Here is a 23,671-nt window from a genome sequence, read left to right as displayed (position 1 = left end):
AAGGACTCAGAGGCAAAAAATATACAAATCAGTTTTCACTGCAAAGTAAAGGAACTGTTACAGTGGAGGATTACTGGACTGAATGTCAATATTATGACATAGTATGAGTGTGTTTCATGTTTGGTAATTGCAGTCATTGTTGCTTTTGTTGTGGTCAACCATTTACAGTGCTTGGTGTCAGTTTATCTCTTGTAAAAATAAAATGCAGTATGTGTGTGTGGAAAAATAATAATAAAAAAATAAAGAACTGCTACTTAACAGAAAAAAAAAGCCGTAACTACAATGATTTGACATTGGATACATAATATACGAATATGGAAATTGTAACATCAATAACCTAAAATATGAAGGGAAAGAAGTAAAAGTCTAAAATTTCTGTATGCTGTTGAAGGTAAGTTGTTATCAGCTTAAAATAGGGTGTTACAAATGTAAGATATTTTATGTAAGTCTCATGGTAGCCACCGAGGAAAAACCTGTAGTAGATACACAAAAGATTATGGTAAAGGAGTCAAAGCATATCACTACAAAAGGTGATCAAATGACAAAGGAACATAGCAAGAGAAGAAGCAAGGAACAGAGATCCAATGATACGCTGCCTATAAAGGACTCACTTTTGCTTTAAGAACATGCATAAACTGAGAGTGAAGGAACGGAAAAAGGTATTTCAAGCAAATGGTAACCAAAAGAAAGCGGGCACAGCTGTAGTTATATCAGACAAGATAGACTCTAAGTTAAAAAAGGACAAAGAAGGGCCTTATATAATTTTAAAAAAAAAGATCAATCAATCAGGAAGATATAAAAATTTTAAATATTTATGCACCCAACATGTATTATGCACCTAAATAGATAAAGCAAAGACTAACTGAACTCATAGAAAAAATAAACATCAAAACATTAACAGTTGGGGACTTTAATACCCCACTCTTAACAATGACTAGGTCATCCAGATAGAAAATCAATCAGGAAACAGAGGATGTGAACAACACTATAGATCAAATGGTCCTACCAGACACATATAGAACATTCCTTCCAACAGCTGCATATTAGACATTTTTCTCTAGTGTACACAGAACATTTTCTAGGATAGGTCATAGGTTAGGGCACAAAAAAGTCTCAACAAATTCAAGAGAGTAGAAGTCATATCAAGTATCTTCACATACGGCAATGAAACGAAACAAGAAATCCATAACAGTAAGAAAGCTGGAACACATTCATCAAAAGGAACCAATATCTTAACTTCTAACACTATAGTTTAGTATTGTCCTCTTTTAACTTTATATAAATGGAATAAGTTTTTCTCCTTTGTTTATATTTTTCACTCAATCTTATGCTTATGTGTTTTACTTCACGTAGCAGTAGTTTGTACATTTTCATTGCTATCTAGTATTGCATTATAAGAATAAATCACAACTTATCCTTTTTGCTGGTGATGAGCATTTCTGTTGTTTATAATATAGGCCTATTGCAGATAGTACTAACATAAACATTCTTCTACATGCCTTTAGTGCAGCGGTTCCCAACCTTTATGGCACCAGGGACCGGTTTAATGGTAGACAATTTTTCCACAGACGGGGGTGGGGGATGGTTCAGGCGATAATGCGAGCGATGGGGAGTGGCAGATGAAGCTCTGCTCGCTCACCCGCCTCTCACCTCCTGCTGTGCGGCCCAGTTCCTAACAGGCCGTGGACCACTACCGGTTAGGGGTTAGGGACCCCTGCTTTACTGTATCTGTGATAGCATTTCTACTGGGGACATATCTAAGGGTGGAATTGCTCCATCATAGTGTCTGCTTATATTCACTTGTCATAGACACTGCCAAATAGTAGGTTACACCAGGCTATACATGTCTATCAATGTTTGAGAATTGCAGTTGCTCCAGCTTTTATTCTATACTGTGTCAGTCTTTTTGACTTTAGCCATTCTTGTTTGTGTGTAATGCTATTCATAGTGGTTTTACTTTGTGTGGCTGTAATGAATAAAGTTGAGCATTCTTTTTTATCTATTGGCCATTTCAATCCTATTTTGCAAAGTGTAAAGTGTTCCAACTTCTTGACCCTTTTTCTCTATAGGGCTTCTTTTTAATATTAATTCATAGAAATTTTTCATATATTCTAGATATGAATCCTTTCCAAATTATCTATCTACCTACCTACCTACCTACCTATCCATCTATCATCTGTATATCCACCTACACACACACACACACACACACACACGCACACGCACATGCACATACACACACACACCATGTAGAGATCTCCTAAGTAGTGGTGTCTTCTGATAAAAATAAGTTATCAATTTTATTATAAATACATTTAACAATCTTGATTTTTATGATTAGTCCTTCATATGTCCTGTTTGAGAAATCTTTCTTATCCTAAGATAATGAAGATATTCTCCTTCTGTTATATCTAGAAGCTTTTTGTTATCATCTAAAAGCTTTATTGTATAATCAGCAACATTTAGATCTACAGTCTACCTAGAATTGATTTTTATGAGTGTTGTGGATTAAGTATCAATGTATTTTTCCAAAAAATATAAATTTACCCAGAATCATTTTTTTTCAGAATCATTTATTTAATAGAACTGTTTTCCCTGCTTCTTTGCAGTGCCGCTTTTATCAAAAATCAAGTCTCTATATATCCACGTAGGATTCCATTCCATTAGTCTATTTATCTCTACAAATTGTATATCATTGTAACTTCATAATGTCTTACTATCTAATACTGTATTTCCCCAGCTTTGTTCTTTACCAGTATTATCTGGGCTATACTTGGTCCTTTACATTTCCATACAAATTTTATAATTTTGTTTATAAATATCCTCCACACCTCACCCTCCACCCCCCACAAAAAAAACCTGCTGGAATTTTGATTCAGATTACCTTGAATCTATAGATCAATTTCAGGAAAATTAACAACTTTATATTATTGACTCCTCCAGTTTATGAGTGTGGTACTTCCTTTATTAATTTAAGTCTTCCATAATTCCTCTTACATGCATGGAGAAATCTTACATATCTTCCTTAGATTTATTTCTAACTATTAGGGGATTTTTAAATAGTATATTTAAAATACTGTTTTCTAATTGTTTGTTCCAGATATATAGAAATTAATTTATTTATGTAGGCTGAACTAGTGTCCACCAAACTTACTAAATTCATTTACTACTGATTGTAATAATCTGTATTTTAGATATAATTTCAGATTTGCTATGTAAACAATCAAATTGTCCTTGAATAATGATAATTTACTCCTTCTATTTCCTTATTGAATTGGTTAGAACATTCAGTAAAATACTGAAGAAAGTGGTCAGAGAAGATATCCTTTGCTTGTGGAAGAAACCTTTCAACATTTCATTGTTGTGTATGATCTTTACTATAAAACTCTTGCACAGATTAAGAAAGTTCTCTTTCTTAGCTAGTTTGCTATGGACTTTTTATCAGAATGATGTTGAGTTTGTCATATTTTCCTCCATTATTCTGATAATGTGGTAAACTGGTTGATTTTAGAATATTAAACTTCGTATTTTCTTTATCCATTCATCTATTGATGGACATTAACGGATGTTGTTTTCACATTGTGGCTTTTGTAAATAATACTATAATGAACATGGGGGTACATATCTCTCTCTGACAACCTGATTTTAATTATTTTGGATAAATACCCAGAAGTGGGATTGCTGGATCATATGGTAATATATTTTAATTATTTTAGGAAACTCCGAGCTATTTTCAATGGTAGTTGCACCATATTGCCATATATGACAACATGGATGAACTTTGAAAACATTATGCTAAGTGAAATAAACCAATCACAGAAGGAAAATGCTGCATGATTCCATTTATATGAAGTGTCTAAAACAGTCAAATTCATAGAAGTGGAAAGAAAGATGGTTAATTGCCAGGGGCTGAGGAAAGCGAAAAATGGGGAGTTACTGCTCAATAGGTACAAAGATTCAGTTATGAAAGAATAAGTTCTTGAGCCTCATGTGCTGCTTTTGATCCAACTTCTTAGCCTTGCATCCTTGACTTTCAGTGAATTTGTCACATACATCAAGGGAAAGTCTTACCTCAGTATATTTTTTTTTTCTCCCCAGGATCTTGGCCACTTGAGTCCCAGCTGCCTAGATAGCATTCTGATAGCTTAAATAGATTTTTTTTAAGTTTATCCAGCCCTTCTAGTTGTCTTCAGAGGAAGGTTTGTCTAATCTATCATAGCTAGAAATGGAAGTAGCTGTTCAGTTTCTAATATGTGATTTACAGTTTCAGTCTATTTGGATTAATTACTGGGCATGTCACAACTAAATTTTTCAGGCTTTCAGGAGTCTTACATAATGACTATTTCTAAAACTTAATCTCACACCCTGAACAATTTTTGATTATTTACTGGTCTTCTACAGCTTGTAAGTGTTCATTTGTAAACCATATCTGATAGATGTGAGAAGTTAACAATAGACTTGGTTTCAGTGGGTGTCATGGGGATAATTTGTCAAGGAAGAACAAGTTGCCTCAAAGTGAAATGTGAAGAGAGTTCATTCTGTGTTTATGTACATATTTCAAGGTCTCTTGAGCATCTTCTAATAGCTCTTTATCTTGTCAGTAGAGAGACTCGTAATAACTTGGCCAGTGTATTCTAACACTACAAAGATGGGCATTTATCAGAAGATGAATGCAATGGTTTAAGACAATTCTTTGTTTATAGTCTCAGAAAGGAAAAAAAAGAAAATAATTTGAAGGGGTGTGTGCATGTGTGTGTGTGTTTGTGTGTGTGTGTGTAACAGAAATTAAAATAACTCTTCTCTCTGCAGTTTCATGGACAAAGTCAAATAAGTTTGGACACGGATTTGGATCAAAGACCACACTGATAGGTTGCACTGGTTCAGTTTTGGTTTCTAGATTTAGGTAGACTGAGTTTGAATACTGTTTAACCCAGGGTTATTTCCTACTTTTCAAGCTGAAGATTCCTAAAGTGAAATGTGAAAATGTTAAAAAAAATATAGATAGATAGATAGATGTGGATATAAATATATATACACATATATATTGGCAGAGAGTAAGCGTGTGTATGTGTGTGTGTGTGTATATATGTATATACACACACAGTGCCTAGAACAATGCCTGGCAGACAGCAAACCCTAAATACATGATCACTGTTATCACTCTAAGTTTTCATTTGCCCGACTCTAATGTGGGTAGAGAATGCCAGTTTTTCTTCTCCTTATTGCTCATATGCAGTACTCTGTAGGGAAATCGGCATGTACAGTGTCAGCCACTAGATTTGGCTAAATGAAAGAACAGTATCAAATACTGGAGGACATTGAGGAAAGTATAAGAAAAACGTAATAGATCTGAAATTATGAACTCCCTGGTGACCTGTTATAAGGGGTAAGGGAAGAAAACAGATTGGACACTGGGAGTTATATTCACTAACATCATCATAAGGTCTGCCTTACTGCTTGGAATTTAATAGACTAAATAAATTATTGATTGATTATAATAAATAATAAATAATGATTGACTATTTGGCTGAACATTGTGCTCAGTTTAACAGCATAAAAGAAGAAATTAGTGCAATTCAGCGGGAAGGAGTTTGCAGACTGAAAACTAGAAGGTTATCCTAAGTAAGAAAGCTTCCAGAGAAAACATAAAAAAGGTTATGTAAAGCGGTGGATACAATAGCTTACTCATAACACGCTTTCTCTATTTAACTGAATCATTTCGCTCACTATATTGCACATTTTACACAATTGCCACAATTTCTGCATCTCTCCAAATGTCTATAATATGACAAGAGAAACAACAGATTGTGTAATTCTCAAAATAATCTATTTACGGGCTTCCCTGGTGGCGCAGTAGTTGAGAATCTGCCTGCCAACGCAGGGGACACGGGTTCGAGCCCTGGTGTGGGAAGATCCCACATGCCGCGGAGCAACTGGGCCCGTGAGCCACAACTACTGAGCCTGCGCGTCTGGAGCTTATGCTCCGCAACAAAAGAGGTCGCGATAGTGAGAGGCCCGCGCACCGCGATGAAGAGTAGCCCCCGCTTGCCGCAACTAGAGAAAGCCCTCGCACAGAAACGAAGACCCAACACAGCCAAAAATAAATAAATAAATTTATTAAAAAAAATAATCTATTTACCATGATTTTTCTCAGCTTCTTTCTCTGTGAAGGATGTGTTTGGTAAGGAAGCATCCCTGGAGGGACAAGACTTTAAACCAGAGGGGGAAATGACTACCTCAATTTAAAGCCTAAATTGAGACAGGATGGACGTTCCAGGTATTCTAATATGTGTAATACTCTCCGTTATTTTCTGTGATCCCAAAGTCTTTGGAAGTTTGTCTGCTCTGACCAAACCCTGAATTAGGTCAGACCCCCTCAGATTATATCACTTCTCTTCTGATATTAACATGCTTTGGCCTTCCAAGTGAGGAAATGTAGAAAAGAGGTGGCGAGTGAATAATAACTTTCTATTGCTGTGTAACAAATTACCACAAATTTAGCAACTTAAAACAATATTCGGGGCTTCCCTGGTGGCGCAGTGGTTGGGAGTCCGCCTGCCGATGCGGGGGACGCGGGTTCGTGCCCCGGTCCGGGAGGATCCCGCATGCCGCGGAGCGGCTGGGCCCGTGAGCCATGGCCGCTGAGCCTGCGCGTCCGGAGCCTGTGCTCTGCACGGGAGAGGCCACAACAGTGACAGGCCCACGTACCGCAAAAAATAAATAAATAAATAAAAAATAAAATAAAATAAAATAAAAATTGGCACATTAAAAAAAAAAAAAACTAAAAAAAAAACAAAAAAACAATATTCGTTTCTGGAGGTCAGGAGTCCATGTATATAGCATAACTGGGTTCTCCACTCAGGGTTAAACAGGCTGAAATCAAGGTGTATTCCTTTCTGGAGGCTTTGTGAAAGAATCTGCTTCCAAGCTCATTCAAGTTTTGGTGGAATTCAGTTCCTTTTAGATGTAGGCCTGAGTCCCCATTTCCTTGCTGGTATCACCCAGGGGCACACTCAGCTCCTCCAGTCCACCTGCACTCCTTACTGTACAGCCCCCTCCATCTTCAAAGCCAGCAATGGACAGTCTCCTCCAGCCCTCTCATGCCAAATCCTTCTCACATTTGAATCTCTTTTGTCAGGAAGAGGTGGTCACTTTTCAGGGACTCACCTGATTAGGTCAGACCCATTACGAATTATCTCCCTATTTCAAGGTCAGTTTCCTTGGGATCTTAATTATAGTTTCAAAATCCCTTCCCAGCAGTCCTGATCTAGATTAGCGTTTGATTTAAAAAGTAGGTAAGGTGAAAATATACCAGAGCAAGAGAATCTTGGCCACGTACTCCCAGCCCGACATGCTGCCCCCTGTCCTCCAACACACGCCTCTTAAATAAGATCCCCTTAACAAACATTTCTCACTGCTGTCATCACTGTATGTCATTATTTTGGAGGCTCCATGAAGTATGGAAAGTACTGGAGTGTTGGAGCTGGAAAGATCTGGGTTGAAATCCCCTCTGTGCTAGCTGTGGGATTTTGAGTAGGTTATTTAATTCCTCAGAGCCTCAATTTCCTCAATGGTAGAAACTAGGGCTAATAATAATCATCTCTAAGGCCTGTAGAGAATCAGGAAAGCAATATAATGGAAATCACCTGACTTACACAAGATGGCAAACTTTAGATTCCTGACTTTTCTTCCTTCTTTTCAATGTTCTGATATAGCTCCTCCAATTCACACCTACTTATCCTCAGACATGGGAAAAATTAAGATTTACAAGCCCTGGAGATAAAGTGATTTTCAGTAAATAACCTAACAATGTTCTCAAAAATTCTACATTGTATTTCATTTTGGAATTAATTCATTAGTGTTGACTGGTGTACATTCATAAGAACTTTTATTTAAAAGCTCAATATTCTTCTTTGTTTTCACTATTTTTTTTAGAGATTCTAAGACCTTCTACTCCCCCAGGGGAGGAAAAAAAAGGAATATTATATGAAGACAGCCAAGCAGTCAGTAGACAGACTCCCACTATTAGGAAAAAAAATCCCAAAATACCTGTTAGAATGCTACTGGTAAGAGATTTGGCAGGGTGATGATTATGATTACATGTGAGTAGAACAACAGTTTCAATAATAATTGTGTGGGCTGTGAACATATTTTGAAAAAAAAAATGCTGGGATGCAGCCTAATGAATGTATTCATTAACCTTAATAGCATCAGGTAGAGAAGGGAGAGGACCATTTTGGAGGGGGGGAATGAATTCAGCCTTTCAGAGTCATTTTATAAGGCACATCAAACAGTGCTGCTTTCTCAATTAAAAATGAATATATGCAGTTGGGACTTCCCTGGTGGCGCAGTGGTTAAGAATCCGCTTGCCAGTGCAGGGGACATGGGTTCGAGCCCTGGTCCGGGAAGATCCCACAGGCCACGGAGCAACTAAGCCTGTGCACCACAATTACTGAGCCCACGTGCCGCAACAAGAGAAGCCACCGCAGTGAGTAGCCCGCGCATGGCAAAGAAGAGTAGCCCCTGCTTGCCGCAATGAGAGAAAACCTGTGTGCAGCAACAAAAACCCAACACAGCCCAAAAATAAATTTTAAAAAAAGAATATATGCAGTTATCGGAAAAGAATTCTCTAAGATTTGAAATTTGCCTTTTAAAGTCTAATTTTCTAATAAGTTATATTAAACATTTAAGTCCTTAGTATGTTCAAGGCATTATAATAAACATAAGGATGAGATGTCCAAAACATAAAATTTACAGACAATTTAGGGAAAACAAATAAATGTACTTAACTTTAATATGATGACAAATGCAAAACTAAAAGCATCAAAATGTTACCTCTATGAGAGCAGAAATCTTGTCTTCTTGTTCACCACTCTACTCCCACATAACTATCAAGTTATTAGTTACCCAATACTTGTTCAGTGAATAAGAAATAAATGTCATGTATTTGAGGAATGAGAATCAAGTGCAGCGTCTCCAGTACACAACATATGTGTGATAGTCTTAGCAGTACCAATACCATCAGGCTAAGTGGGACTAAAGATTTCAGTGATCAAGAATAATTGTATGTGCCTGGCATACCCACGTCCCCCGCCCGTACCTCCCCAATGCATAAACTCACACCTCCTGACACAAATTTAACGACTGCTAGGAATAGTCATTCTGATGTCTACATTTTTGGTCTGGTATTGCTCCTTTTGAAGCAGACTGAGATGATTTATTTATGTTATTTGCCCCCAGCAGACGCCTCCCCAAGAACTCTGCAGAGTTATGCTAAGTAATCATGTTGCCATTTGAGAATTCAGCTAATGAAACCCGTATCCACTGTATGTGATTAGCGTTCCATGTAAATAAATCAAGGGACTGTAAATGTAAGAACTAAGAGTGTGGAAACACCCAGGATACTAATTGAGGGGATGGGGGAATAATCTCAGGAAGGCAGGACAGGATTGTGATTTTCACAAGTGATGATTCAGTGACTGGGAACCTAATGAATTGTACTATTAAGGGGAAGACTGAATAAAAAGAAAAGAGGATGTTCAGTCTGGAGAATAAATGAGGAAACTTCCAGGGGGCTGGAAGTCAGCAATGCGCATTCAGGCAGGTCATACCTAATGGACTGCTGAGGACATGTGCTGGGACCCACCACAATGCCTGTGCAGTTTGCCTGCACAGAATATGCATTCAAAATGCTTACTGTATTAATGCATTAGAATGAAAAGAACATGGAGACTGTTACAGAGGATCACCTGATGCAACTTTCTGTGCAACATGAATTTTTTCGTTTTCCATAGCAATAACTTAAAACGAGGACAGGAAGGAAAGAGTATATTGTCTGCATTGTACAGATTTAGATTTTGATAACAGAGACAAATTTTTAAATTACTGAGCATCTCTATTCTAACATTTGATAATTACTAAACTTTTTCTTCAGAATTTTCCAAGAATTTTTTATGCCCGTTACCATGTATCTTTAGGGGCTTCTACGTTCCAGAAATATATTCTGACATTAAATCTACTGATTGTAAACCCTACAGTAATCATGTTATAACCATAACAATTGGTCTGCTTCAAATATCTATGTTAATACAAAAATAATAAAAATAATAATTCTAAAGTTAAAATGTTTATAAGGATATAATTGTATAGAGAGCATCAGATCTTTAGAGCTCTATAATTTTCATTATTTCTGTCTTTTTTTTTTTGAGTGCCAACAGCTATTGCTCAGCATACAAAACCCTAAACATAATAGAATAGGGTGGGTTAATATGGTACTGGACCACGTAAGAAAATTGTTCACTTGTATTTTTTTTTAACACTCAAATTAATTTTTTATGTAGAGAACAGACAGAAATCCAGGAGAAACAAAGTGCTAGAGAGCATATAAAGGGAAATCTGATCATTGTAGATCCCTACTTGTATTCATTTTCTTCCTTTTTCACCCCAAACCTATTTTCCTGTAGTTTACAACCTAGGACATGGAGCTACAATGTTACTTACAATATCACTTACAATATCACTAATGTCTCCCATAAACCAAAAACATCCTCCTTTACCCACTATTCTCCACGTATCTAGTCCTAGGGACTCTGAGAATTCCTTACAAATAGGCTCTTCATTCCCATTCCTTTAATATAAACATCCATTCGATCCCTTAACCACTGTAACAACTTTTCTAACTTGATCCTCTAACACTCATCCACAACCTTTCTTATCTGTCACTCGCACTGCTACCACAGTTTATCCAGTTCTCATCGTCTCTTCGTAGCACTTCCCACTTTAAAAGCCACCACTGGCTCCCCTTCACCTGAATGATAAAACTCAAAGCGTTTGGAATGGCCCAGAAGACCATTCATAATTGGTCTTCCTCAGCATACTTTTCATTAGTCACTATCCAGTGCACTCCATATAGCTGCAATGCTTAATATTTACTATTCCCTGATTCACAAATACCTACTTGTTGGGCTTCTCTGGTGGCGCAGTGGTTGAGAATCCGCCTGCCAACGCAGGGGACACGGGTTCGAGCCCTGGTCTGGGAAGATCCCACATGCCGCGGAGCAACTAGGCCCGTGTACCACAACTACTGAGCCTGCAGGTCTGGAGCCTGTGCTCCGCAACAAGAGAAGCCGCGATAGTGAGAGGCCCGCGCACGGTGATAGAGAGTGGCCTCCACTTGCCGCAACTAGAGAAAGCCCTCGCAAAGAAATGAAGACCCAACACAACTAAAAATAAATAAATTAATTAATTAATAAACAAATACCTACTTGTTGTCTAAAAAATAACTCAAAATACAGTTATCACTCCATTACCCATATTTTCCAAACTCAATTCAAATCTTACCTTTCTACGAAGAGTTGGTCAATTATTTACTGATCTTCTCTCTCGTTGTGTTCATTTCATACCTATAACAATATTCGTTTGTATGTGGTCATTTATTTACATGTCTCTCCTCCTCTCCCATATATATATATATATATATATATATATATATATATGTATATAATTAAGTGGATCCACTTAATTATTGTTATTCACAGTAGGTATGTTCTATAAACAGGCAACAAACACTGAATTAGTGAATACTGACCATTACTCCTAGGGGAAATATAGGTTTAAATTGTCGTGAGCCTCTAGTCACATTTTCCTCAACTAGTCGTTACATAACCTTGCTTTATGGTGTTCTGGTCTAAAGACACTTTATTTAATATTTAATATCTAATATTGTTGATGAATTAATATTGAATTCATAGAAAACAGGACTTTACTCATGCCTAAATGCAGCTGCCTTTTTTTTTTTTTTTTTTTACTTTTTAAGAGTATATGTATTATCAACCTATATTTAAAAAAATCTATTTATTGGGCTCCCCTGGTGGCGCAGTGGTTGAGAGTCCGCCTGCCGATGCAGGGGACATGGGTTCGTGCCCCAGTCCGGGAAGATCCCACATGCCGTGGAGCGGCTGGGCCCGTGAGCCATGGCTGCTGAGCCTGCGCGTCCGGAGCCTGTGCTCCGCAACGGGAGAGGCCACAACAGTGAGAGGCCCACGTACCGCAAAAAAAAATTTATTTATTTATTGATTGATTGATTGATTGATTGATTGATTGATTTAGCTGCACCGGGCCTTAGTTGCAGTACGCGGGATCTTCGTTCCCACATGCAGGATCTTAGTCGCGGCATACCAGATCTTGTTCCCTGACCAGGGATCGAACCTGTGCCCCCTGCATTGGGAGCGTGGAGTCCTAACCACTGGACCACCAGGGGCAGCTGGTTTTCTATGTAAGGTATAGCACAGCCTTCTTGCACTTGGGAATTCTAAATAATGTATCAGTACGATACTTGGGGATATTTTAAACAGCAAAACCCATTTAAAAAAAAACACAAAAATGCAAAAACTTGGCACTTAATAGACCATGAAAAGGGCACTTCTTTATAGTATCAAAGCTGAAACAAGAAAGCAGAGTTTCACCTTGTGCAGCCTCAGCCGGGTATATGCACACCAGAAGAATCAACTTTTTCGCCACTCTCTGTATATCTGAAAATGACCATAAAAGTGCCATGAGTATCAGTATGGGGGTTGCAAATAAATTTTAGCAAGCAGGTGAAGTTACAAATACAGATTCTGCAAATAATGGGAAACGACTCTAAATCAAAGCATTGGGAAGAAAATAACGAAATGGATTATAAGGAGAGGGGTAAAATGCCCATCAATGAGAAGAAATTGGATGGATGGATGGATGGATGGATGGATGAAGAGACAGACAGATAGATAGATAGATAGATACTAAATCTAGAAACTTGACTGAAATGTGGTACATTTGCAGTTTCTTTCCTTATCTTCCTTCCCCCTTTTTCCTGATTTGGTAAAATATATGTCACCCAAAAGCATTAAAGTAGTGCCAGACTCTTGACAGTCCACTCTAACAATGCAATGGAAAGCACTGGATAGTAGAAAGGTAAGCTCAAGTTTTCTTGGCTCTTCACTTATGAATTTATTATTCCTTACTTAGACATACCCTATCATCTTAATGCAAATCTTAGAAGCACATTTTTATGAAAATGTTAATATTTAATAAGCTAAAGTCAATATAGCACCATCTAACTTAGCCAATATGGATTGAACTTTCTTGAGACTTACACAGCAGATATTCCCCTGTAAGCTTAAATAGAATAACCATTTTTTGCCACACAGACACTGGAATTTTCTGTTTATATACGAACTCTTTTATGGTTTTTATTTTGCTGTTGAATGGAAATATCTGGAACAAAACTGTTTTAAAAATCACCACTCTAACCGATAGACTACTAAAAAACACCATCTTTTGCTAAATTAAATGTAGAGATTTATACATGGAAAAAAAAAAGCTAAAGAACATGATGAGAGACGAGTAAATTAACACACTACGGTCCTAACATTTTTTTTTTTTAATGGAAATATCACCTCCAAAAAAGTTTATCAAGACAGGCTTTTTACAATCCCCATTAAATTCAGTGAATGAATTGTGAAGGGTAAATTGGACCCATTATGATCTTACATTTCTTATGTAATAGTCATAATCACAGCGTTACATAAGAGCAAGCGCGCATGAATAAAAGGAGCAATTTAAATTCCCACTTCCTTGGAGAACGGGGCTCTGCTTGACAAACAGGTTTCCGGTCCCATTTGCAGCACGCCCATGCATCTCCTCGAGTGCCAATGAGACCCACACTCTCCTATCAGTGATATAATAAACCCTCCAAAACAGAGCAAGAAAATGAAGCAAACAAGCCCACTTCATTTCAACTTGTCAGCTTTAAATAAAATCTGTGCAGCTGAAATGAGAAACTTCATGGAAGATAATGTGTGAAGTAACCACATTCAACATTGGGACAAAACGTATTGCATTAGTTTTTTTTTTTTTTTTTTCCTGATTTGCCACAAAAGTTTTTGAAATTTCAACATAGATCATTTTCAATGAAATCTCTTCTTGTCAAGGAGGACTTGGAGGAAGAAATGCTTTATTTTTTTCGTTTGTTTATTTTATTCTCCTCCTCCACCCACGGATGCCTTAGGAATATCTCAAGCCCCTATGATATCTTACTGAATAATATATGACCTTTGGAACAACTCTCATTATCAATTTTTAAGTCAGAGCATACTGAAGAAAGTACATGCATTTTTTTACTTATTCTAAATAATTCCTTACATAATACTTTCCCTGGCACAGATTTATGCAAAATATTGGAGGATTCTCTCTGCCTCCCCCCCCCAAAAAAGTATAAAGGACAAAAATGCATTGGAAGGAAGATAAAAAGAAATTTAAAAAAAAAGAAATTAACATTCCAATAAATAGAAATATCTGAATATTAATGAAATAAACAATGATTGTTTATGTAAATCCTTTCGCTCACACTTTCCCCAGTACCCACTCCCTTTCACTCAGCTAATCTCCAAAACCTTTCCTGCCTTGTGTTCAGGAGGCTCCATTCTGTTCTTCCCTTCAACTGTCTCCGTATCTTCTCCTCCCTCTTTGTTGTTACTTTTTTTTTCCATTGTTACATTTCCCTTGACTTTCTTTACTTCTCCTGAAAGAGCACTTGCACCTCTTCAAAGGAAGGATAGTACCACTGGGTCCCAGCAGATGCATACCACAAGTTGCATATTCCAAATGACAGAGAGGGTGGGGAAAGTCAGAGACACTTTTTTCCTAAATGCCCTAAGGTGTGTCCAGATTTGATATAAACACCTTTTCTTGTCTTTTATTTCCAATGTTGTGTCTCATGTATTTTCCAAATAAGCTTAGAATATTTTTCCTTATTCTGTTATACTCAGGAACTCTCTGATTTCAAACTCTTTTATTTTAAAATTCCTACATTACTTTGAGTGATCAGTGCATAGAATGATATTAATATTGAGGAGTATGATCCCTGTCACCATCTTTGATGGCCTATTGCTAAGAAGTTCTTTCAATCACTCTAATGTAAAACATGATTTCATATGTGTATTTTAAATGTGTTAGAGAAGTACCATGGGATAGGAAAGAGGAATATGGACTATAAGGACTTCAGTTTGAGGCTCTGATGAATCAATATTTAATAGAATGACCATAATCAGAAAGTTTTTCTTTTTTAACCTCTTTATCATCACTTGTAAACATGGAAACAAGTGAATATCCTGTCATAGGATGGTTAAATTAACATAAGGTATATTTTAGAAATATTTTTCATTTTTACTTTATGATAACTCTAATGATTATTATTAAGTAAAGGAAAAGAATGTATTTAAAGTTAACTTGACCTAGCTATTAAACATTCAGTAAATAGTGTGAATGGTGATATTATGCAGCTTCCATGCATATACTATATTCTACAACCAGTAAAATTCTGTCAAAAGCATAAGGTTATTCTCTGCAGTTCAAGGTAAGTGAGACAGGTACCTTCCAGCAGTCTTAGACCCAAAGTTTCCATTGTGTTTTGCACTTTTTATCCTAGAAAGTTGCTATCTCAAGAATCACGTAGTATAATATAAGACCAAAGTGTGGCCTGAGTGCCATTTAATGACTAATGTTTTCAAGATGACAGCAAGTAGAATAATTTTCTTAGAAGATATCTGTTCTAAGCTGAGGGTTTTTTTGTTTCCCCAGTGACGGCTGGGCTGACAGATATGATGTGACAGATGGATATCAGCGAGAAGCTGTTGGTGGAATCACAATCAAGCTCCAATCTCCTGATGTCAAGTGGTTTGATGATTATTATCTGAAGCTCCGGCCGGAAACAAACCTCCGAAACCCCTGGTTTCAAGAATTTTGGCAGCATCGTTTTCAGTGCCGGCTGGAAGGGTTTGCACAGGAGAACAGCAAATACAACAAGACTTGCAATAGTAAGCAGATTTATTATTTCATTTAAAGCGGATAGGGCTAAGGCTCCAATGTAAGTAAACTGTGTCATGGGGATAGTGGCTGTAATCTGTTAGAGAGGAGGACTCTTACATAAAGTGGGTATTGCTCCTTAGAGTGGTAAGAACAACATATGAGGGTAAATGTTCACTCTATTAAGATTTCAGACAATTTATTTATATTTATATCATTCAGGAAATTGGTACTGTGCTTAAAAGATAATGTGAGCTCCAGAAAGCACTCTTCTTGACATCCTTGAAGGCAAGAACTACATTCTGGTCATTTTGATTAGCAGTTAGCACAGTGTAAGGCACATAGCAAGGGTTGCATGTAATGTGTCTGAAGAATGAATGAGTGAATGTTGAAGGACAGAGCCAATTCCTACTTCCATCAAAATACTATAAAATAGTAGCAAGGATTTGCTATGTATAATTATGATGTTTCAGGAGACATAACCTAAGCAGAGCCATTCACTCAGTTATTCATCAAATACAAGGATTCACAACGTGCCACACATCGCTTTACTTGTAAGGGTATCAAGAAGAGGAAAATAGATCCTGCCCTCGAGGGGTTTAGTGTCTAGTTAGGGAGGTCGTCAAGCAAACAAAACTTGTGATTCAGTGTTGTAAGCAACATAATATGGGTTTTAAACAAAGGGTTCGGTTAGTTTTATTTGTAGCACATCCAAAGGGTATCTTGACTCTAAGAACCAGGGAGGGTCAATGCTGATTTGTAAGTCAAAGTGTAAAGGTTAAGGTTTGTTAAAACCAATAAGGGATTTGTTGAGACTGACATCCCACATTGTGTAACAAGCACCTCATATGCATTTGCCAAGGAGTAAAATGTTTTAGTTGGTGGTATAATGTCTTTATCATCATTATGCTGGCACAGAAGAGTGCACTGGGGCAGTGAGGTTGAAATCCTGGCCCACGAACGAATTCCAGTCCACAGAGAAGTGGACTCACCAAAACGAGGAAAATAGGAACAATGTAGTGAATTGTTTATAATGCATTTCCTCCCTGAGTTCACATCCATACTATGTTTTTTCTATCAGTTCATTCTTTTGTGAAAATGAATGAGGTCGTAAGTGGTGATTTGTAATTATCTTTCAATGTCAGTACAAGTAAAACGAGAACTTGGCAACCTTGTGTCAGTTCCTAATTCGGCAGTGGTGGAGGAGAGAGATGCTGGAGTGTGGCGTGGTACTGCCCAATGAAATCCAGAAATCATAGAAGCCTGGTGTGAGACTTCATTTGCCTCTCTCTTGCTTTAGATACTGCTGACTCTTGTCCAAAATCTTCAAATGCGCATTCATTTCCTTTCTTTATGCTTTCATGAAAATATGTGTGTGAATACACAGGATTGTGACTTGTGTTTCACAATTTCAATGTTTATAGCCAATTTTATATTTTTCACAGGTCTATCCAGTTTCTGAAGGACACAAACTTCTTTCTTCTCTTGAGATTTGGGGAGTATGTGGTCTCTGTGTACCGATTCTATGATTGTGTAGCGATTACTCTATGTAGCTACACTGGAGGAGTTTTAGAGGGTCAGCAGTAGGTCCAGTCTCCTCTCCAGTTTCTCTTTACTAAGGAGTTAGTGACAACCCCTAACCAGTGTGACTAAGTGAATTTTTCCAGTTGGTCTTCACCCTCTTTTGTACTAATGTTCTTCCTTCCTCACTCCTTTTTGTGTGAAATGTCTTCTCCTTGAAATAATTCTTTGTTTCTCTTACTTTTTTTTTTCTATTGGAGGTCTTATTGAGATATAGTCTTGAAAAAGACTCTTTGACTGATTTCCATAGAAACGTTATTTCTATGGAAATTGTTCTATAAAATTCTCCATTTGAACTTGTTGCTATAGCTCTCTGTCTTTCACATGAGCACCATGATGTGACTTCTCTGCACAGGATCTGTTCCTTACTCTAGTTCTGGAAAGCATTCTTTAGTCCCGCCCCCTTGGAATCTTATCTGTCAACAGATGTCATTTTGTACATAAAAATAAACAGTTATATGTAATATCTCTGTTATTCTTCTCAATGAGGGAAATAATATTATTATCCTTACTTTAAAATAACAAAACTAAGATTTGGAGAGACAAAACAACTTGCTCAGGAAAACATTAGAACTTAGAATTGAGCTCGGATTTGTCTAAAGTTTAACCAATATGCTATTCTAAAGAGAGAGAATATTATAGTTTTAAAATCACTATCAAATTTGCATTCTATAATAGTTAACATATAGGTCAAAGATACAAAAAAGAAAAATAAATCTTAAAATTATTTGGGTACAACTATGGAATGCGATAATAGATACCTTGATATTCCTACTCTCTACTTTTGACCATATTTCCTTATTTACTCAAATGTCCTTTCAGCATCCCACTCCATATCTTCAAAAAGACCCCAGGTAGTTTATTCTTATCTGTAACACTACTGAATATGAGTAGTGTTTTCCTAAATATAATGTACTTTCATCAAGCAGTGTGCATAAGACAACCACTTTTGAGTTGGAGTGGTTAAGTTGGAGCTTATAATTCATTGATGGCAGGCAAGAAATCTTCACCTTATTCATTGTCTACAGTACCTAAAACCTAATAGATAGTTCAGTAAGTAAAATGGCTTGACACAAAGAGTGGAAATACCCATAGCTGAATTACTGCTTATTTTTCTTAGAAGCTTCTTGAAAGGCAAAGTATAAAAGCTAGGAGAGGTACCTGAATCTGGTAGTCCAGAATTAGCAGTAGCCTTATACAGAATGAGGTATAGAAAAGCTCAGAGTAACCAGAAAGTTAAAGGAAAACTCTTAATATTGAATAAGGAACAGAGCCATCCTGGAAATAGACCAACTCCTAGAAATTAATTCCGAATAGATTAGAGCTAAGTGATTATAGGTGATTCACTTTGTTGTACAGCAGACACTAACAACATTGTAAAGCAACTATACTCCAAAAAAAAAAAAAATCCGTAGATTTTTTGATGATGGCCATTCTGACTGGTGTGAGGTAGTATCTCATTGTAGTTTTGATTTGCATTTCTCTAATGATTAATGATGTTGAGCATCCTTTCATGTGTTTGTTGGCAATCTGTATACCTTCTTTGTATAAATGTCTATTTAGGTCTTCTGCCCACTTTTGGATTGGGTTGTTTGTTTTTTAAATATTGAGCTGCATGAGCTGCTTGTAAATTTTGGAGATTAACCCTTTTCCAGTTTCTTCATGTGCAAATATTTTCTCCCATTCTGAGGGTTGTCTTTTCGTCCTGTTTATGGTTTCCTTTGCTGTGCAAAAGCTTTTAAGTTTCATTAGGTCCCATTTGTTAATTTTTGTTTTTATTTCCATTTCTCTAGAAGGTGGGTCAAAAAGGATCTTGCTGTGATTTATGTCATAGAGTGTTCTGCCTATGTTTTCCTCTAAGAGTTTGATGGTGTCTGGCCTTACCTTTAGGTCTTTAATCCATTTTGAGTTTATTTTTGTGTATGGTGTTAGGGAGTGTTCTAATTTCATTCTTTTACGTGTAGCTGTCCAGGTTTCCAGCACCATTTATTGAAGAGGCTGTCTTTTCTCCATTGTATATTCTTGCCTCCTTTATCAAAAATAATGTGACCATATGTGGGTGGGTTTATCTCTGGGCATTCTATCCTGTTCCATTGATCTATAGTTCTGTTTTTGTGCCAGTACCATACTGTCTTGATTACTGTGCAATAAATGCTGTAGAGAGTGTGGTGAAAAGGGAACCCCCTTGCACTGTTGGTGCGAATGTAAATTGATACAGCCACTATGGAGAACAGTAATGGAGGTTCCTTAAAAAACTAAAAATAGAACTACCATATGGCCCAGCAATCCCACTACTGGGCATATACACTGAGAAAAAACCATTAATTCAAAAAGAGTCATGTACCACAATGTTCATTGCAGCTCTGTTTACAATAGCCAGGACATGGAAGCAACCTAAGTGTTCATTGACAGATGAATGGATAAAGAAGATGTGGCACATATATACAATGGAATATTACTCAGCCATAAAACGAAACAAAATTGAGTTATTTGTAGTGAGGTGGATAGACCTAGAGTCTGTCATACAGAGTGAAGTAAGTCAGAAAGAAAAAAACAAATACCGTATGCTAACACATATATATGGAATCTAAGGGAAAAAAATGGTCATGAAGAACCTAGGGGCAGGACGGGAATAAAGACGCAGACCTACTAGAGAATGGACTTGAGGACACAGGGAGGGGGAAGGGTAAGCTGGGACAAAGTGAGAGTGGCATGGACATATATCTACTACCAAATGTAAAACCGATAGCTAGTGGGAAGCAGCCACATAGCCCAGGGAGATCAGCTTGGTGCTTTGTGACCACCTAGAGGGGTGGGATAGGGAGGGTGGAAGGGAGGGAGATGCAAGAGGGAAGAGATATGGGGATATTTGTATATGTATAACTGATTCACTTTGTTATAAAGCAGAAACTAACATACCATTGTAAAGCAATTATACTCCAATAAAGATGTTAAAAAAAAATACTACAAACAAAACACTTGGAAGACAAGTGCTTAGGTACAATCTACAAAATAAAATCAGTTATTTGTGAAGTATTGCCATGCATCTACACACGTCTTAAATACAACTATTTTGTATTCTGCAATAAAGTCTTTTTAATTTTGTTAAAAAAAAATCTGGATGGAAAACCAATGTGACTAATAACAGCACATTGTTAATGGCAAAACCACTAATACTACCTTAGTATAATTTTCCAAGTACAGTTTATTTTTCTTTAGACTAATGATTTATTGTAACACCTGGACAGCAGTCTTTCATATAGCCTCTTCCAATTTCTCACTAAAGTACTGATGAATACATCAATAACAAAAACAAAACAAAACTAATGTAACAATGATCTTAACTAAGAACGTCAGCCATCAGAATGCCAGTGCCTGGAGAACTTCCACTAAATAGCCATAACGCCTATGAAGTCAGATGTTGGTGCAAATGGCTAACTACTGAGAAAAAATGTTGGTGCAGCCTCATGTCACAACGTGTATACATGTGAATACATACACACTCGTATACATACACATACATCCAGATGAGTAAAATAGTTAAGTGTGAAAAAGAAAACTAGAGACAAAAGAAGCTACGGTAGGGGGATGAGGAAGGTTTTACTCAGAAAACAAATGATAGAGCATATGAGATTGGGAATATTTGGTAGTTTTAATTAAATAAAAATTTTAAAGTCCTTGTGTTAAAAGGGAAAAAAAGGCCAATATGGCAGTCTAAATGTTGATTTTCTTACAAGAAAAACTCATCCAACTTTAAAATATAAATATTAAAAAACAGATAAATGTACAATGGATATATTGTACTTCATAGAACAATTAGAAATGAGTAATAAACATAAGAAAACATTCACTCCCATTGTTAATCATAAAAATACAAATGTTCTTCTTTTTTATCTTTCTATATTTTTGAAACATTCTAAAATGAGAAAAAGTTATTTCTTATCCAAAACGCAAAAGAAAAAATAACATTTTCAAATTATCATTTTAGGATGCTTTCTCCACCCCACATACACACATTTTTAAGGAAGGCACCTTCCTTTATATGTGTGTGGTGTGTGTGTGGTATGTTGTAGAATAATGTATATATAATGTACATAAAACACAAAAATCTTATGTGAATTTAAGCTTTATACATTTTTACATATATATATATGTATATATATATATATATATATATATCTGTAACTACCATCCAAAGCAACAATATCAGAAAGTTCTCTCATACCCAATCCCAATCAATATCATGCTCCATTAATATAAATTTTTTCAATGCCCATCAGTTTTGCCTACCCTGTACATCATATAAATGGAATCTTACATTATTTACTTGTTGTGTCTGGTCCTTTCCCCTCAAGATAGTGTTGTGGGATTCATCCCCATTATGTGTATCAGTAGTTTATTCTTTATTGCTGTGTAGTGTTCCTTTGTATGAATACACCAGAATTTATCTATCAGTTCTCCTATAGATGGAAATTTGGATTATTCACAGTTTTAAGTATTATAAATAAAGCTTTTATGAACACTCTTGTACATATCATCTGGCAAACATATATCCTAATTCCTGTTAGATATATACCTGGTAATGGAATTGTGAGGTCATAAGCTAAGCATATATTTAGCTTTCATAGATATTGCCAAGCAGTTTTCATAAGTAACTGAACTAACAAACTTCCACTGAAATGCATGAGAGTTCAAGTTGCTGTGCACCCTTAACAACAGTTGGCATTATCTTTTTTACTTTAAACATTCTGTCAGTGTTGGGTTATCATATTGTGATTTTGATTGGCTTTTCCATCATACATTATGAAGCTAAGTTCCTTTTCAAATGCTTATTGGAAATTTGGGCAACCTCTTTTGTAAAGTGTCTGTTCCAGTCTTGTGCACATTTGATTACTTTCTAATATCTATTTTAAGAGTTCCTCATATACTATGGATATGAGTTTTTTATTAGATATATGTATCATGAAAATTACCCAATTGGGAGTGTAGCTTATTACTATTTCCTATTTCTCTCATTTACTACTTGTTTTTTTGCTACTTGTTATTTTTCCAATTTATTCTTTATTTTTAAAATATCTACCCACCTATCTATCTATTTATCTATTGGGCTACACCAGGTCTTTATCTGTGGCATGCGGGATCTTTGCTGCTGCATGCAGAATCTTCACTGCAGCATGCAGCATCTTTTAGTGGCGGCATGCGGAATCTAGTTCCCTGAACAGGGATCAAACCCAGGCCCCGGCCCCCGGCATTGCGACCGTGGAGTGTTAACCACTGGACCACCAGGGAAATCCCTATTCTTTAATTTTTTAATTCTTCCTTCCTATTGTCTTCTTCTGGATTAATCAATATTTTTTATTATCCTATGTTGTCACCACTATGAACATTTTTGTTTCATCTCAGTATAATTCATTTAGAGTTTTCAATAAAAATTCCTAAATGAATCCTTAATACAAACTACTTTATTTTTTTTTAAATTTTTTTTAAGGATTTATTTTTTTAAATTTTTTTTTACATCTTTATTGGAGTATAATTGCTTCACAATGGTGTGTTAGTTTCTGGTTTATAACAAAGTGAATCAGTTACACATATACATGTGTTCCCATATCTCTTCCCACTTGTGTCTCCCTCCCTCCCACCCTCCCCATCCCACCCCTCCAGGCGGTCACAAAGCACCGAGCTGATCTCCCTGTGCTATGCGGCTGCTTCCCACTAGCTATCTACCTTATGTTTGGTAGTGTATATATGTCCATGCCTCTCTCTCACTTTGTCACAGCTTACCCTTCCCCTTCCCCATATCCTCAAGTCCAAGTAGGTCTGTGTCTTTATTCCCGTCTTACCCCTAGGTTTTTCATGACATTCTTTTTTTCTTAAATTCCATATATATGTGTTAGGATACGGTATTTGTCTTTCTCTTTCTGACTTAATTCGCTCTGTATGACAGATAGGTCTATCCACCTCATTACAAATAGTTCAATTTCGTTTCTTTTTATGGCTGAGTAATATTCCATTGTATATATGTGCCACATCTTCTTTATCCATTGATCCGATGATGGATACTTAGGTTGTTTCCATCTCTGGGCTACTGTCAATAGAGCTGCAATGAACATTGTGGTACATGACTCTTTTTGAATTAATGGTTTTTTCTCAGTGTATATGCCCAGTAGTGGGATAGCTGGGCCATATGTTAGTTCTATTTGTAGTTTTTTAAGGAACCTCCATACTGTTTTCCATAGTGGCTGTACCA

Source organism: Stenella coeruleoalba (assembly GCF_951394435.1).
Source record: "Stenella coeruleoalba genome assembly, chromosome: 8".
Taxonomy (NCBI): domain Eukaryota; kingdom Metazoa; phylum Chordata; class Mammalia; order Artiodactyla; family Delphinidae; genus Stenella; species Stenella coeruleoalba.
Note: the sequence above shows the minus strand (reverse complement) of the source record.